The 15,349-nt window shown below is 40.9% G+C and overlaps 1 pseudogene; it reads right to left on the bottom strand.

The window, feature by feature from the left end:
• Positions 1-3,182: 3,182 nt before the first annotated feature.
• Positions 3,183-14,268, bottom strand: LOC119571765 (annotated as a pseudogene).
• Positions 14,269-15,349: the final 1,081 nt, after the last annotated feature.

The raw sequence follows: 15,349 nt of genomic DNA, 5'->3' as shown, positions 1-15,349 counted from the left end.
AAATTTTCCTTTTTTGAAAAAGCTTAAAGGAAAATTCCCTTGTGTCATTGAAATCCACGCAGTTGAAGCAATATCTTTTACAGCACCCCACGTTCCTGAAGGGCGAGCAGAATGGCCTCTGAAGCATGGCTCCCAAAACACAACAGCATTTTGATGAAAAGGTATTATACTGTTCGCGTTTTAGTACCAGTACTATTAGAATATTTTCCCTTTGATTATGGTTAGTTATTCCCTTTTGCAAACATATTTTCCTCATTTTTTCTCTAAAATTACGCAGACCAATCCTTAAAAATGTCTTTTTTTTCCATTTACCTGAAAGCTCCTCAAATCACCCCCAAAATACTTTCCTACTTTTCCGTATCAACACGCACCCTTCCTACCTTTTCTTCACCCCCATAAAGGGTTACAGCGGTAAATTAATTATCTAATCTTTTCCAGAGCACCCAGAGGTTAAGTAGAGGAGATGTAACACTTGAAGGGGAAGGCATCATCCCGAGAAAAGGGAAATTTCAGATACTTGTACTGTCAAGCACACCAACCAAAACCTTTAAGCTTTTGACGCCCTGCTTGTGGTTGTTTGTATGTATGTACGAGGTGTGAAAAGCGCGAGAAGGTGACGAGGGAGGTTGAAGGAATGGCCCTGAACACCCTTGAATTGGTGGGCGTTGTGAGGGGTCACAGTAGCAATAACCCCGTATTTCCGTTCATCTATAAACTGACTACCCTAAAGGTGAATAATTTGTTTTGTGTATTGCAATCATATTTTCATTTATAAAGATAATGCGGACTTGACGCTTTAAACGACATGCTTCACGATAACAAGTTATTTTTGTTAATGTAATGCAAGAGTGATATTGCGATATCCTTCCCTAAAGGCGATGAATGCATGCTAGACACACGAATTGGTACCCTGCAACATCACAACAGGGGGGGGGACGTTGCAGCCAACGGTCGCTTAGAAAATTGGATAAGAGCGAATAAGAAAAGTGAAGAATTGAAATGAAAACCCAACTAGTGAATGACTGGGAAAGTACAAAAAAGGAAAACCTGTAAATGCGATGTTAACTGTATTTTTTTATCTTATATGAATGGTTTTAAACTACATATGCCGATCTGAAAATAAAATGGTTAAAGGTTTATATGCTTTTTTTTTGGATCCCAGTCGTCTCAACCATACTCGTATATATATTTCCTGTGTATACAGAGAGCGGTCAGAACCGAAGGATATCTACAAAAAGAAGAAAAATCTTTACATAACATATCCTTAGTGACATGACATACTGGGAATGGCAACCTTAGTACTTCCTCGTATGACCCCATACGTACATTAGACAGCAGCTTTCTGTGGTTAGTACGGAGAAGGATAAATTTCTTATTGAAATAGAAAATGTCAGGAAGTTTTTTTCTAAACTTCAAGCTAATATCAAGATGCTTTTGACATTGTTGTCTGATTAAAAGATACATAAGACTCACTTTTCTGAAAATTTAAATTAAAATATTTTTTGAAGGCGAACATAAAGTGGCAAAGTGGATCAATGAAGATCTAAGTCGAGCTGTAATTTTAAGGAGTTTGAGCACTAAGTTTACAGTTATCTAAGAAAAAAAAAGACATACCCCTTTGCCATCAAAGGCCACTATTTCTCGGTGGGTAGCACATGTTCTTTTAATGTCAAAAGTACACATATTAAAATAACAAAAACTGATACTAAAGTCAGAGTTTGATGGCTTTGTGTTTTATCTTTTGATGAGACAAGTGTATCATAAGAGTGGTTTTTTTGACAAAGCTACGATACCGTGTTGCTCCCAAAACCCAGTTCAGTATGCTATGATCAGGGGTTTAACCAGCAACTGGAAACGCTTGTCTACTAAGCTGTGATACCGACATGTCGAGAAACATAATTATTTGATCTGGTAGTTAATCAGAACACTTTTGGGCTGCATTAGACAAACAGGCGTTGCACATCAGCACCCATCCCTTGTGCACTCCAAGCATAGAGTTAGGTCTTTTCTTGTGGGCAGAGTTTGCATGTTATTTGAAGTACAACCCTGATTTTCAATGTGTAAATAATGACACATTTAACAGGACCATCCTTTTTTTGTTAGAAGTACAGATCAGCATCCGTGTGACAGTTCAGATCTGAACTTGAACTTATGATATCCCCTATGCTTTTTGCAACACTAGATCTTAAAGGGCATGGATGAACATGGTGAAAAGTAATTAGCCTTTGTATCGAGACCGGAGCACTAAGATATATTGAAGGTTTCATTACAAGAAGTTCCCTCGGTTAGTTTTCTTTCCAGGGAAGTTTTTGACAAGGACACCTCGATAGATTTCATTTGTTAAATAAAAACTGGGGTTAATGTCACCAACATTTTTTTTTTTTTTTTTTTGGGAAATGGAAAAAAAAATATTTATCTGTTACCACGGAGAACAAAAAATTAAAGGCTGAGATAAACTCTGGGATCCAAGAAATCAATAAATATGTTAAGTTACCACGTGATGTTATAAACTTTTTTTTGTAAAAAGCAGGTTTTTATTTTCGTTTGAGAAAGTTAAACGGAAACTTGTCCCCACTCGCCAATAAAGGTAAAAAAAAAAAAAAGCTATGGAAAGTATGGAGTATCTATTGATGGCAGGTTTAAATTTTTAATGTAAGGATAATCATTTTGAGTTTACAAGAAAAAAATACGCTGTATCCGTATCGGGGGAATTCAGCGCCTGGTGTAAAAATACAATACAGTGCGGTTATCACATGTTGAAGGCAAGGCATCCCAATTTACAGGGAAATTAAACGTATGGCACTTAAACGATAATACCGAAAAACAATAATAATAATATCAAGCAAAAATTTAATAACAATAATATAGATAATAATAAAAATCATAATAAAAAATAATGATGGTGATACTGAAACAATAATGATACTAATAATATCAATAATGAGATACTAATACTACTAACTAATAATAATAATAATCAAAATAATAATGACAATAATAAATTAATTAATCAACCAAGAAAAAAATGTTCCGAATCACCAATCTCAATTTTCCACGGGGACCCTAATACCCCCTCTTCTTCGGAGACAACCACGCATGCAGTGACTGAAAATCAAGACGATGAGGGTTGAAGTTGTAATTACGACCCATATTGCGAGATCTTCTCCCCCCGGGTTCGTTCGCTATGAAGCCGTGGCCACGTTCGAGAAGGGCTGTTGGAGAAGAGGTCGTCTTAGCGGAGATTCGGTATATGAGGTTTCGTAAAAAATTATTCGATGCAGGAAGTGAGAGGGAAGGACTTATGTACGTCATGTTTGTATGTGTGTATGTAATTTTGATGTATATGAAATGTATGTGTATGTACATACTTTTGTGCTACAAACGAAACGTATGTATTTATGTACACGCAAACACGCCGTATGACTTTGCATGCGACCTTACCTCAACTTTCCCTCATCGTCTGAAGCTCGTAGCGTCAGGTAATACCCCTTTATTATTCAAAGCTCTCTTCCAAATCCAGCTTTAATATTGACCGTTCACCCGCGTTGACAAAAAGTTCCGAAATTCTGTGCTGAATCTTCGAAAGTCAGAAGTGTCATGCTCTCCGCATCAACGTCAAGTAGTTGCTTGTCATTTCTGCTTAGACGGATCCCCGTAACCGGAACGCTGGTCGGGAAGGGTACTTGGATTAGCACGTATTTTGAATTTGCAAGTATTTTGAATTTGCACGTATTATGGATTAGCACGTATTATGAAAGTGGAGACTCCTGATTATGACTCCTGACTGCCTACGTATTTTGTTTTTCCCTCTACCTAGTGTTTTTTTCCACACATACACAAGTACGTGATTATGCCATTCGTGAGGTTTTAAAAAAATTAAGTTGTTTAAAATTACCGTGTTATTCAGACAAAAGATCCCCTTAAAATACATAAGATAAAATGAATGAATAAAATAATAAGAGAAATATAATATAATATAAATGTGTATATAAATATGATGATAATACAACAAATGATAGATAAGATTAATAAACGAAAGAAAAAATAAACAAAATGAAATAAGACATTCGTAAAAGGCCCGTGCTCTCACCTACTCCCGAATCGAGGTCATCGCCTGTAGCAGTCCCGGTGAGGGTCAGGCTGGCTTGGGAGGTTCCAGCCACCTGCAGGTCTGTGACGCGAGAGGGGGGTAGTACATCATCAGTTTCGGGGATTTGGCCACCTGTAAAAGAATGTTCTTGATTATCTACGCCTTGGAGATTGATGTGAAAAAAACAGGTTATGAGATTTGGGAAGTTCGAGCATTGTATGTGAAACTGTAGTATTCTGTCAAAGATTCGTGCTAGAATAATCACAGATGGTTATTAGTATAAAGGGTAATTTTATTTCCTTTATCTATGATATACCTCATATTACCTAAACTAAGGTTGAAATTCTATTGTGTTAAGTTACCCGTGTAAAAGTATGTTTTCTTTTTTGTATGCCATCTAACGGCAAAATTTTATATCTGTAATGTAATCAACCTCTTCAGTGCCACGTAGATCCTCCTCAATACATAGATTTAGGCGCCGGGTCCTATATTCTCTGACCAGTCCAAACTTGCTTAATACACGTAGGGAAAACGAGTTCTTCCCCCCATATCAAGAATTCGGTTTTGTATGTTGCAAAACACCACAGATGTGGTACAAGTAGTCAGTAACACATTCTAAACCTCAATAATAATAATAAAAATAATAATAATAATAATAATAAAAAACCCTTTAAAAAGCGTTACCAATCAATCCCAAAGGGAAATTCTCACCTAAATTTGGATTCGGCTGCGGCAAAGCGGTTGAACTCCCAGCAGACTCGGCTGTCTCTGCGTTGAAGGGAACTTTGGAGCCACAGCAGTACACCGGATCTCTGCGGTTTGGGTAGTTCAGGTTACGACTATAGAAATGATGGAAAATTTCTTGGCATTTGTTTTGTACTGTAAGAGTATCTATTATATATCAGGTATATGAAGCTTTTGATTTAAGGCATCTTATACTCAAAATTTAAATTCACTCTCTGATCAAAACAGTGCAGAGAAGAAACACAGGTTAGTCCAAGTCCATAGACGAAGGGAACAGGGCAATAAAAAAGGGCTTAACAAGAAGCCAAACTTTTTAACACCAACCTGGCAAATCTTTAGGGTGGGTTCCTGTAAAACTTTTGGGAAAGAAGGAGGAGTGTGTGTGTGTGTGTGTGTGTGTGTGTGTGTGTGGGGGTGTGTGTGGGGGTGGGGTGTGTGTGTGTGTGTGTATTTTGTGTGTGTGTGTGTGTGTTTTGTGTGTGTGTGAGAGAGAGAGAGAGAGAGAGAAAATAAAAATATTTATCATGAGAGGGAATCCAACCATGCATTTAGTGAGAACGATGTTATCACGATCGACAATGAAACCAGACTTCATGTCATTTCAAACCAGCTGTTAAAAATGCTGGGCCAGAATCAACCCCCCATTATTCCAAGGAGGGCCAGTGCCACTCAGTGCTGAAGCAAGCAACGTACTCACCAAGTGGCTTGGGCCCGGGGCAGCTCGAGCGTGCCCTCGGTGAGGTGCACGGTCGGCCGTGATTTTCCGCGTTGATGAAGGCGCTGCCGTTGCTCCATGCCTGGAAGAAAAAAGGGGGATTACATTTGTGTGTGTGTTGTTCCCAAAATAATGCCTAGCCATCTCAATAGGCCCCCATCAATGCTTTTTCATCTTTTCAGAGTGAGTATTATAGTTATGAAAAGATAATCGTGTCATTAGCTACGCGAGAAGGACACTAAAAAGAGATCCCTTACCTGAGCCCTGACAATATATCTGCCGATAGAAGGGTTTCTGCGTGAGATAGCGGGAGTAAATACCATCGCCAGCCTGGGGAGTCAGCACCTTGACCATTTCCAAGAGATCCAGCTCCATCGCCTCGTCTGGTGTGCTCGTGTGGCTAATGTCGCCCTGTGTGGAGGACGCAGATCTGTGATGCAACTTGCTTTAGGGATAACATGCACACATAGCACAGTAATCAGACTTGATGGCACCAGAAACATGAATCTTGTGAACAATATATTGCTGTATTCTGTTATAAAGTTCAGTGACATGAAATTTATTTACACATCATCATTTACACTTGGTGTGTTACAATGCCTGTCCTTACCTGACTGTTGCACCAATAACAGGGTTGCTGCCTGTTTCACCTCTGCATATACAATAACTGGAGAAACAGTTGCATCAACACCACTTGATCCGAACTTGCCTGAGGAAGCAATCAGTTGTTTATCCGTTTAGGATTAAAACCTTGAGTGTATAAAGACACACAAATAGGAATAAACTCATGCACCTACTGTTTCGTAAAACATACCAAGCTCGAGTAATGATAGGTAGGCTGTCTGGGTTTCTTGCCTTGGCTGTAACGTCTACTTGATGTAATAGTTATTGTCGCCTGACAGATCGGCTATCCACGTCCATCTTCCGGCTTTGGGAGCATGATAGAAATGACATTATTCTGATGTCTTGAACAAGGTCAAATAAAGAGAGAAATTGGTCACAGCTTATAACATGATCTACAAAACTGAAATGGAAAAATAGCCCTTTATGGCAAAGTTATTATGAAACCAGCAGCATAACACCATCAATTCAATTATCGTGACAGGGTCCATGGCTTACCTCAGCTAGGGGCACCTTTATGGTCCAACTCCTAATAAGAGGCTCAAAGGTCGCTGTTTCTACTCGGGATCCATTAGGTCGCACTAAGTGAGGGCGAGACACAGTGTGCTTGAAGGTGCTTGTCTTCAGCTGAAAGAGCATGTCGCGTCCTACTGAGGCATCGATGGGAATTCTTTACTTACTTGCTTATCTATTCCATTGTAAGCATACTCATGTATCTGAAAAATGAGTTCGAGTTTACAAGGTAGTGTTAGGAGGTCTGTGTTGCATTAATTGCAGGGAATCAAATATCAAAGGGAGTTATACTTACACATATATTTTGAAAGATCCAGCTGATAGATACAACAGAAAAAGGTAGCCAATCTGGTAATAATTTCACCTGTTACACACCTTGACTTTGGTATCAGCCACGGTATCTCCAGGCTGGTACGTGAGCGACCCAAGGAAGGCATCGAGGAGCTGGTTCCGCTGTCTGTATCAAATACTGTATATGTTTTCCCATCTGTCTGCTGGGCAATGCTCTCCAGTTGATGGTCTGCTGCTGCACTGGAGGACAATAAGGAACAATTAGTCAAATGATGAGAAATGAAGGGAAAAGGTGTGCTCAGTTTAGTTTAATGAGATTCATAAAGGAATATATATATATATGATCAAAAATTTGCCACCGACCCGAAAGCGATAGTAACAACTCGGATGCCAGATGCCACAACTGGCCGCGATGTTGCGAATGTAAGGAAATGAGTTTTCTTCGCCGTCGGTAATGAGCAAAATCACCGCGTTCTTTCTCCATTCAGCATCTGTAATGCAATGAACATAATTTTAATGTCATTCTACCACAATAAAAAAGAAAGCATAAATATTTTCATGAAATAACATAAAATCGCCCTGAAATTTCATGACAATCCTGATCTAACAGAACGTACGACCAGACAAATAATTTTGTTGATCTAGCATAGCTGGGTTTTAAGAATATTTTTACTCAAAGGATGCCTTGATATATTCAATGCATGATGTATCTACGGGCTCTATGAATCCCAATTCTGCTAGAACAAGTTCCAAAATCAGAAAAAGTTCCTCATTAACCCTTTCACTGCTGCAGCGTCAGTAAGAATTGGCGCACCTCGTTCATGGCGAGGGACAGCCCTGCTCCTATACTGGTGCCCGACCTCAATTTCGTATCTATGAGGTCGGCTAACGTTTTCCGGGACACTTCGCCGTCTATCACTGTAAGGGGAGCTTCTACCTTCGCCCTCATTCTGCAGTGAATGAAATTCAAAGTGAAATAAATGAATACCTACACATATATACACACATAACTGATCTATTTTGATCATGGGTTTTGCCGTGTGTATACAGTAAACCGAGAGTTGTGCCAAACTTCTCTTGAACTGACCCGAACTTGATGATGCCCACGGAGCGCCCTCAGCCACTCGTGAAGAATCCAGCGTCTAGCCGTCGACTGGAGCTTCGTAAGCCTGTCGTAATTCTTCATGCTACTGGAACAGTCGAGGACCAGAGCGAATTTAGCCGCCTCCTGACGCAGCACCGTGAATTTGGTCGGCGAGGCTGTCTGTGTTTGTGGGTTGCTGAGGATCAAGAATACATGTTTAGAGATTCTGTTTTGTTTTTCCTCTAAATCTATCAAATAATACTTTTATCTAAGAACATTTGATTTTCAATATCTACAATGGCATGTGGAGAAAAAGGTTAATATTCACTTGTCGTCTTTGAAATCGGGATGTGACTTGATTATCGACCACACGGACGACGACCAAATTATTGTTATGCTTGTTTGGTGCCCTCCAGTTGGCGCTTCGTTTCACCGCAGAACTCCTCGACCTTCGTTGAATGAAAAAAGAGTTAAACTACCGGTAGGTTTATACTAACTCATTGCCACCATCTTCTTTCTTTTCTTCGTTGGATTTTTTGGCTATCACCAGCGGCATGTGGCCAAGGTTATTAAGCCAATGGATCTCATTTATTCTATCAATCTATATATAGGTCATAAAGTTTTGTCTCCTTAGAAAAGTGATTACTGATGATTTTTTCATCATCTGATAATAAGTTAAAAAGTGTAAAATTTATATTTTTCATTTGCAAATAATTTTTAAATCTTTGTCTCTGGGTGTTGTATTTATTGCAAACTGTGAGGATATGGGTAAGGGTGAGGTTTGTGTTGCAGATGTGACATCTGGGGAAAACTTTTTTCAATATAGGGAGTGAGGTGGGTTAATCTTGAACTGTTGACCCTAAGGCGGGCCAACACGACCTTCTCCTTCTCTCCTTCCTGTGGGCTGTGTCCCACAGTTCTATGTTTTGTTTTATTTGTGTGTGAGTTGGAGGTTGGTCCACTCACTTTACCACAGGAGATGTATTTTTGCTTTATAAGAGACACAAAAACACCTGAGATCTGTACGGACTATGCTAAGGTCCAGATCGCCAGTTGACCCGGCTAATTTGTCAGCCTGCTCATTGCCATGGATACCAGAGTGGCCTGGTGCCCATATTAGCTTGATTGATTTGTTGGCACCATGTAGCTTACGAATGATATTACCCAGAAGTTAATTTTTGGTGGTTTCTAATGATTTAATGGCTTTAATTGAACTTAATGAATCAGAAAAAAATTACTATTCTATCGTGGGTCGTTGATAGTGCAAAATCAATGGCTTTATCAATGGCAAAAAGTTCAGCAAGAAAGATCGATGTATGATTCGGCAGTCTGAACTTTAGTTCACATTCAGTCGACCTGCCACCTTCGCATGGCCAATCCACGTATAGATTTATACCACAACCCATCGGTAACAGACGAACCACTAATTCTGTAATTGTTAAAGGACACACAAGCCTCTCCTTCCGAAAGAGCATTACCCCGAAAGCCTTACGTTTGCGATGTAGTAGAAGGACATAAGCGAGGAGACGGCGTCTTGGTCATCGTCAGGAACAAAGCGGCAGTTCTTGTCTGGGAGATCGTTAACGTACGAGCAAGCGGACCCCGTGATGTCTCTGTGATTTGATATAAAGTGCGACTTTATAGACAACGAGGGGCGGGTGATTATATGCGTGATATATCATGTGAAAAAAGTAAGATACCATGTGATGTTCAGATATTATGCGAAAAACTAAGATCTCAAGTGGTAAAAGTAAATTATCTTGTAAGATCTCATGTGGGAAAAAAGTAAGATATGTGAAAAAAGGAAGATGTGTGAAAAAGTAAATCATAGGAAAGGTAAGATATAGTATGAAAAAATAAAATATGTAAAGAAATATAATAAATAAATAAATAAATAAAAAAAAACTAGACATTCATAAAGTCATATTACATGACATGCTGTATTTAATGACGGGAAGAATATCGTACCTAAGCTTTCCCGAAAGTTCCTCGTTGGCACAGTGGTTTGGATGGATTGTGACTTCGACATTGCCTTCAACTATGCTATGGGATGCATAGAATAGGGGATACATCTCATCATCCGGATAGCCAACTTCATCGAAACCAACACCAACGTAGTTTGGCCACTCATGAACCAAAACCTTGCCTGTAGAAGACGCACAATGAAAAGGGTCTCGTCCGAAAGAAAATTCTATATCGAATGCCAAAACTAAAACGACCAGGAAAACAACAACCGAATTGATAATTATATTTCCCGTATGTTCATGGCTTCCCAATACCTGTCAAGAAAGGTATCAAGTATTATCGAGTCAGATGCTTACTCCTTGTCCCCAGACGCTTGACACCTTGTCATTGACCAGGTATTCAGGAGTAAGATGAATGTACAGGCCAGGATCGCCACAACCTCCGGGCTGCTCTGTGTGTGGTTGGTTGCCGTAGACTCCCGTGCCTACGTCCACTCTGAGTCGCTCTCCTGCGTGGAACGATGGAGAAGGTGCAGTCTAGAAATCACGTGTTTTATGAATGAGTGGAAATGGTCATGTTTTTTTTATGTGATTCAATGTTTTGTGTCTGTATGTGTGTGTGTGTGTGTGTGTGTGTGTGTGTGTGTGTGTTGTGTGTGTGTGTGTGTGTGGTGGTGTGTGTGTGTATGTCTGTGTGCCAAAAGCAGTGTGTGTGGATAAAGGACCACTCCGAATGTCTCTCTACGTCGAAGTTCTCGTTGAGGGCGACTGCGTCAGAGGGCGTCTTGGTCCAGGTCTTCGGCAGGAGGATTTTGACGTTCCTGAAGAAGGCCCTCTTCTGAGTAGCCTTGAAACAGCACCTCAGAGGCATCGCTAATGGTCTTCTGCAGGAGAGATCGCCAAACAATGATTACTTACGCTGCTTTGAGCTTCAAGTGAAAATTTGCGTTCTTCCTCCCCTTCTTTGTCAACTTGTATTACCGTCTCTCTATCTCTCTCTCTCCTCTCTCTCCTCTCTCTCCTCTCTCTCTCTCTCTTCTTTCTCTCCACCCTCTCTCTCATCTCTTCCCCCACGAATCACCTTCCCACTGAGAAAAACACTCTCGTCAGCGTACCTTGATCGAAGCGATGATGTCCCCGGCATAAGACTCCTCCACAGAGGGCGAGATGGCCACCAAGACTCCCTCGTACCCGTTTGTCTTTTAAGTTGACATTTGCCTCCGTGGCTGCAACTTCCTTGTCGCCAGCAGCAGGGCGACTAATGCCGCCACCGCCAACTGCACCTGCCCTGTCATGACCCACCGATATGCCTGTACAGAATCGGCGTTGGTTTTACAGTTAGTGTGTGCCTCTTCTGCTCCCTTGTTTTTTTTTTCTCTCTTTTTATACTCTCTCTCTCTCTCTCTTCTTATATTAGATAAATTAATCAATAAATAGATAGATGAATGGAAAATACGTGTGTGTGTGTGTGTGTGTGTGTGTGTGTGTGTTGGGCCAGACGGTAGCGGTGGGTCCTGTAGGATAAGGGCAAGGAAGGGCGGTAACAGCAAGGATGGGAAGGATTTAGGAAATTCGAAGGAGTATACGGAAAACCTCAGGTATGTGGCAATTAGGGGTGGAGGATGAGTGAGAGACGGGGAGAGATGGAGGTTGTGGCTGGAGACGTGTTTTCCAACCTCATATTGTTTATGAGTGAGTGTGAGTGTTGTGTGTGTGTTTGTGGTGTGTGTGTGTGTGTGTGTGGTGTGAGTGAGTGTGTGTGTGTGTGTGTTTGTGTGTGTGTGTGAGTGAGTGAATGAGTGAGTGAGTGTGTGTGGGTGTGGTGTGTGTGTGTGAAAGGGAGAATGGGAGGAGGGACGGAGGAAGGGAGGGAGGGAGGAAAATGGAGAAAGGGCGGGGAGAAAGAGAGGGAGGGAGGGAGAAAAGGGAGGAGGGAGGAGGGAGGAGAGGAGGAAGGTGTGGTTAGTATGGAGAATTTTGTGAGTTTATCTTTACGCTTGTAAGGGTGATGTGTGTATTGTATGTGTGTGTGTGTGGTGTGTGTGTGTGTGTGTGTGGTTGTGTGTGTGTGTGTGTGTGTGTGTGTGTGTGAGCTGCGTGAGTATATGTATTCACACGGATTCTTTCCAATATACACCATGTGAACATCTGCATATCACGTATTTTTTTTCTCAACAGAAAGGAAAATCTTTCAAACAAACGGGAAACTACGTAACATTGCTGAACAAATGAACATTATCTAGAAGCTGAACCAAACAAAGCAGTTTTGTGTCAAGTGAAGCGATTTTCCCCTTCGTGTATTTTGTTCATTTCTGGAGACCGTCACTTTAAGGATATTTTAAACGCAGGAAAACAGATCTACGCGTCGACTACAAATGTCGGAAATGCGTACAAAACAGATAAACCATTCTAAAACATATGAATTATGAAGCGCACAAGTCAAATTCGGCAGAGATGTTTATTTTCTTTTCGTCTTTACTACTACTGCTACTGATACTTGTGTTGCCATTGTTACTATTGCTACTAGTACTATTAATGCTAAACCTGTGTTTCTACTAATATTGCTGCTGCTACTTATATTATTATTTCTACAACTTCTTCTTCTTTTTCTTCTTCTTCTCTTCTTCTTCTTCTTCTCCTCCTCCTCCTCCTCCTCCTACTACTACTACTACTACTACTACTACTACTACTATTACTACTACTAATGCTGCTGCTGCTATTACTACTAATTCTACCACTGTGTTATTGCTACTGCTACTAGTACTGTTAATGCTTTTATTGCTATCATTGGTAATGGCACCGCTATAATATTATCACTAGCGAGTATAACATTATTGACAGCAATGATAATCATGAAAATATTCCTGACATGATATTATCTTTCATTGAAAGAATAGATAAAACAGATAAAAGACAAGGGAAGTGTTGATTTTTATCATCATAAAAAGGAGAGGAATAGTACTTCGACTGGCAACTGGGGAAGAGCACTGCAAACGATTGAATAAAAGATAAACGACAAGAAAAAAAAAAAACATATGGTAATGATATAAGAGAGACTTGCAATAGGTTTAGAAAAGTCTTTGTTTCGAAAATTTGAATCGACCCCCGATCCGAAAATTCTAATGAAAATGACTAACCGTATTCTACACCGTACAACAAACTAACTCAACGCATAATGAGGATTTTGAAAATCATTGTGCTCTCGCACTCTGACATATTTTCACGAACACGTACGGTGCGTGAATGAGTAAACGTGTCTCAGAAAGAGTATGATCATCCAATAACGTGTCCATCCACGGCCACGTACGAACTCACGGACCTGTAAAAGACACCAGGAAGGGTACAGGCTTCTACAAACATACAGGGAACTTTTTGACTGAATCCCTATAGAAACTTCTTATGTTTAACTTACCTCTTTGATATGTATTGACCACCGTAATAGCTATTTTTTTTAAACTTCTTTTCAAATTTCAGGCATTTTTCGAACTCTCCTTTCGACTCTGAGGTATACGGACTGGTCTCTCTCCTTTCTCTCTTTCTCCTCTCTCTCTCTCTCTCTCTCTCCTCTCTCTCTCTCTCTCTCTCTCTCTCTCTCTCTCTCTCTCTCTCTCTCTCTGTCACTGTCTCTCTCTACTCTCTCTCTCTCATCTCTCTCTCTCTCTCTCTCCTCTCTCAAGAAATACCTGATATATAGTATATTAGGACTATCTATTTCTTGATTATACGCATATCATTTGCTCTCGTTACTATATACATTGTACTGACTGACATTTACGAGTATGTTGGCGTCTGGAAAGTGTTTGTGATGTGTTGGTGATCAAGAATATGAATTACGAAAGAGATTATCCGTCGTTTATTAATGGCACAAAATTATTTTACGGTTTCTCGCGGAAACCCTGGTGATGGTCGGCGGAACCCCGCTTGGGAATCAACACACACACACACGCACATACACACACACACACACGACCACACACACACACACACACACACACACACACACACACACACACACACACACACACACACACGCACACATACAAAGTACAGTACATTTTTTAACCATCTGGTAAACTTTGCTTTGTGAATTCCTTGCCCCGCACTCCACCCCAGGGTCGCTTACTGCCGCCCCTGTTCTTGAATTTAACAAAGACACAATACGTACTGCAAGCCTTGTGCGTCCTACTTGATAGATCCCAAACAACTAATGATCTTTTCCTCCTCTTTATATCAAATACTCGACCGGATATGATAGTGACGTCGCGCAAGCACACACAACGAAATCCGAGAATTTATCTCTGTCGTCACTTGACGCTTTCCTAAGTGAATTTTTATTATTCTTCTCCCCCCTTTTCGATCCGGTATCTCCATCCTCTTCGCTTTCACGTAGACACTTTCGACGATGAAAGGTGAGTGCCAAATCTTTAATAAACGATCTCTGCAATATCTACTTTCAGTGAGCATATTCCATGAGAAAAGGCCTAGCTGGGAACTCCTTATAACCGACCACAAACATACCCGGGGAATGTGTACGTACAGATACGCGTCCATACAAGCAAGAGGAAATGCGTACATAGTGCCACGAATGCACACATGTGTACACACGGCTATTTATTTCTCTGATTAATTATGTCTATATTACAGTTTCTTACTACTTTCTTACTTTCTAATTAATTCATGTCGACACACACGATAAACTGGAAGATGCAAGGAGGAAGGAGAGAGGTGAAGATGGAAGGAGGAAGAAGAGAGGTGAAGAATGAAGAGGAAAGAGGGGAGTGAGGATGGAAGGAGGAAGGAGATAGGTGAAGAATAAGGAGGAAGGAGAGAGGTGAAGAATGAAGGAGAAAAGAAATTGAAATGAGATGAAATTCACAAAAAGACAAAAGTTTGGAAAGATGAGTGGGAAGGAAGAATGGGGGATAGGGAAAGGAAAGGGGGGGGGGGGAGGAAAATGAATCATAGTAGAAGAGAAAGGAGCCGGGGCTTAACCCAACACGCAGGGTAAAGTTTGGGGTGATACTTGTAGTGGGTTCTTTGGAAGAAGGAAAGGGTGAGGCTGCTACGACGCCATCCTGAATCCTTTGTGTTTCCGTGCGGGTGTCCGACGCCATCTCGACCTTGAGCTCTGCCCGCACTGGGGGTTGCGCGCTCGCGGCGTTCTCGTGGGAAGATGGGATAAAAAGTTACAGTTAGGACGCCATCTGGGATGTGCTCTGGGTACGGCCTCCTCGACGTGGCTCCAGGGCATCCCTGGCTACCTGTGCTGTTGAAGCTAATCAGGGGTGGCCATTTTCCCGCCTGTGTCAACAGAAAGGGTTTCCCTT

The sequence above is a fragment of the Penaeus monodon genome, unplaced genomic scaffold, assembly GCF_015228065.2.
Source record: "Penaeus monodon isolate SGIC_2016 unplaced genomic scaffold, NSTDA_Pmon_1 PmonScaffold_7878, whole genome shotgun sequence".
NCBI lineage: Eukaryota > Metazoa > Arthropoda > Malacostraca > Decapoda > Penaeidae > Penaeus > Penaeus monodon.
Note: the sequence above shows the minus strand (reverse complement) of the source record. Positions and strands in the feature narration are given on the sequence as shown.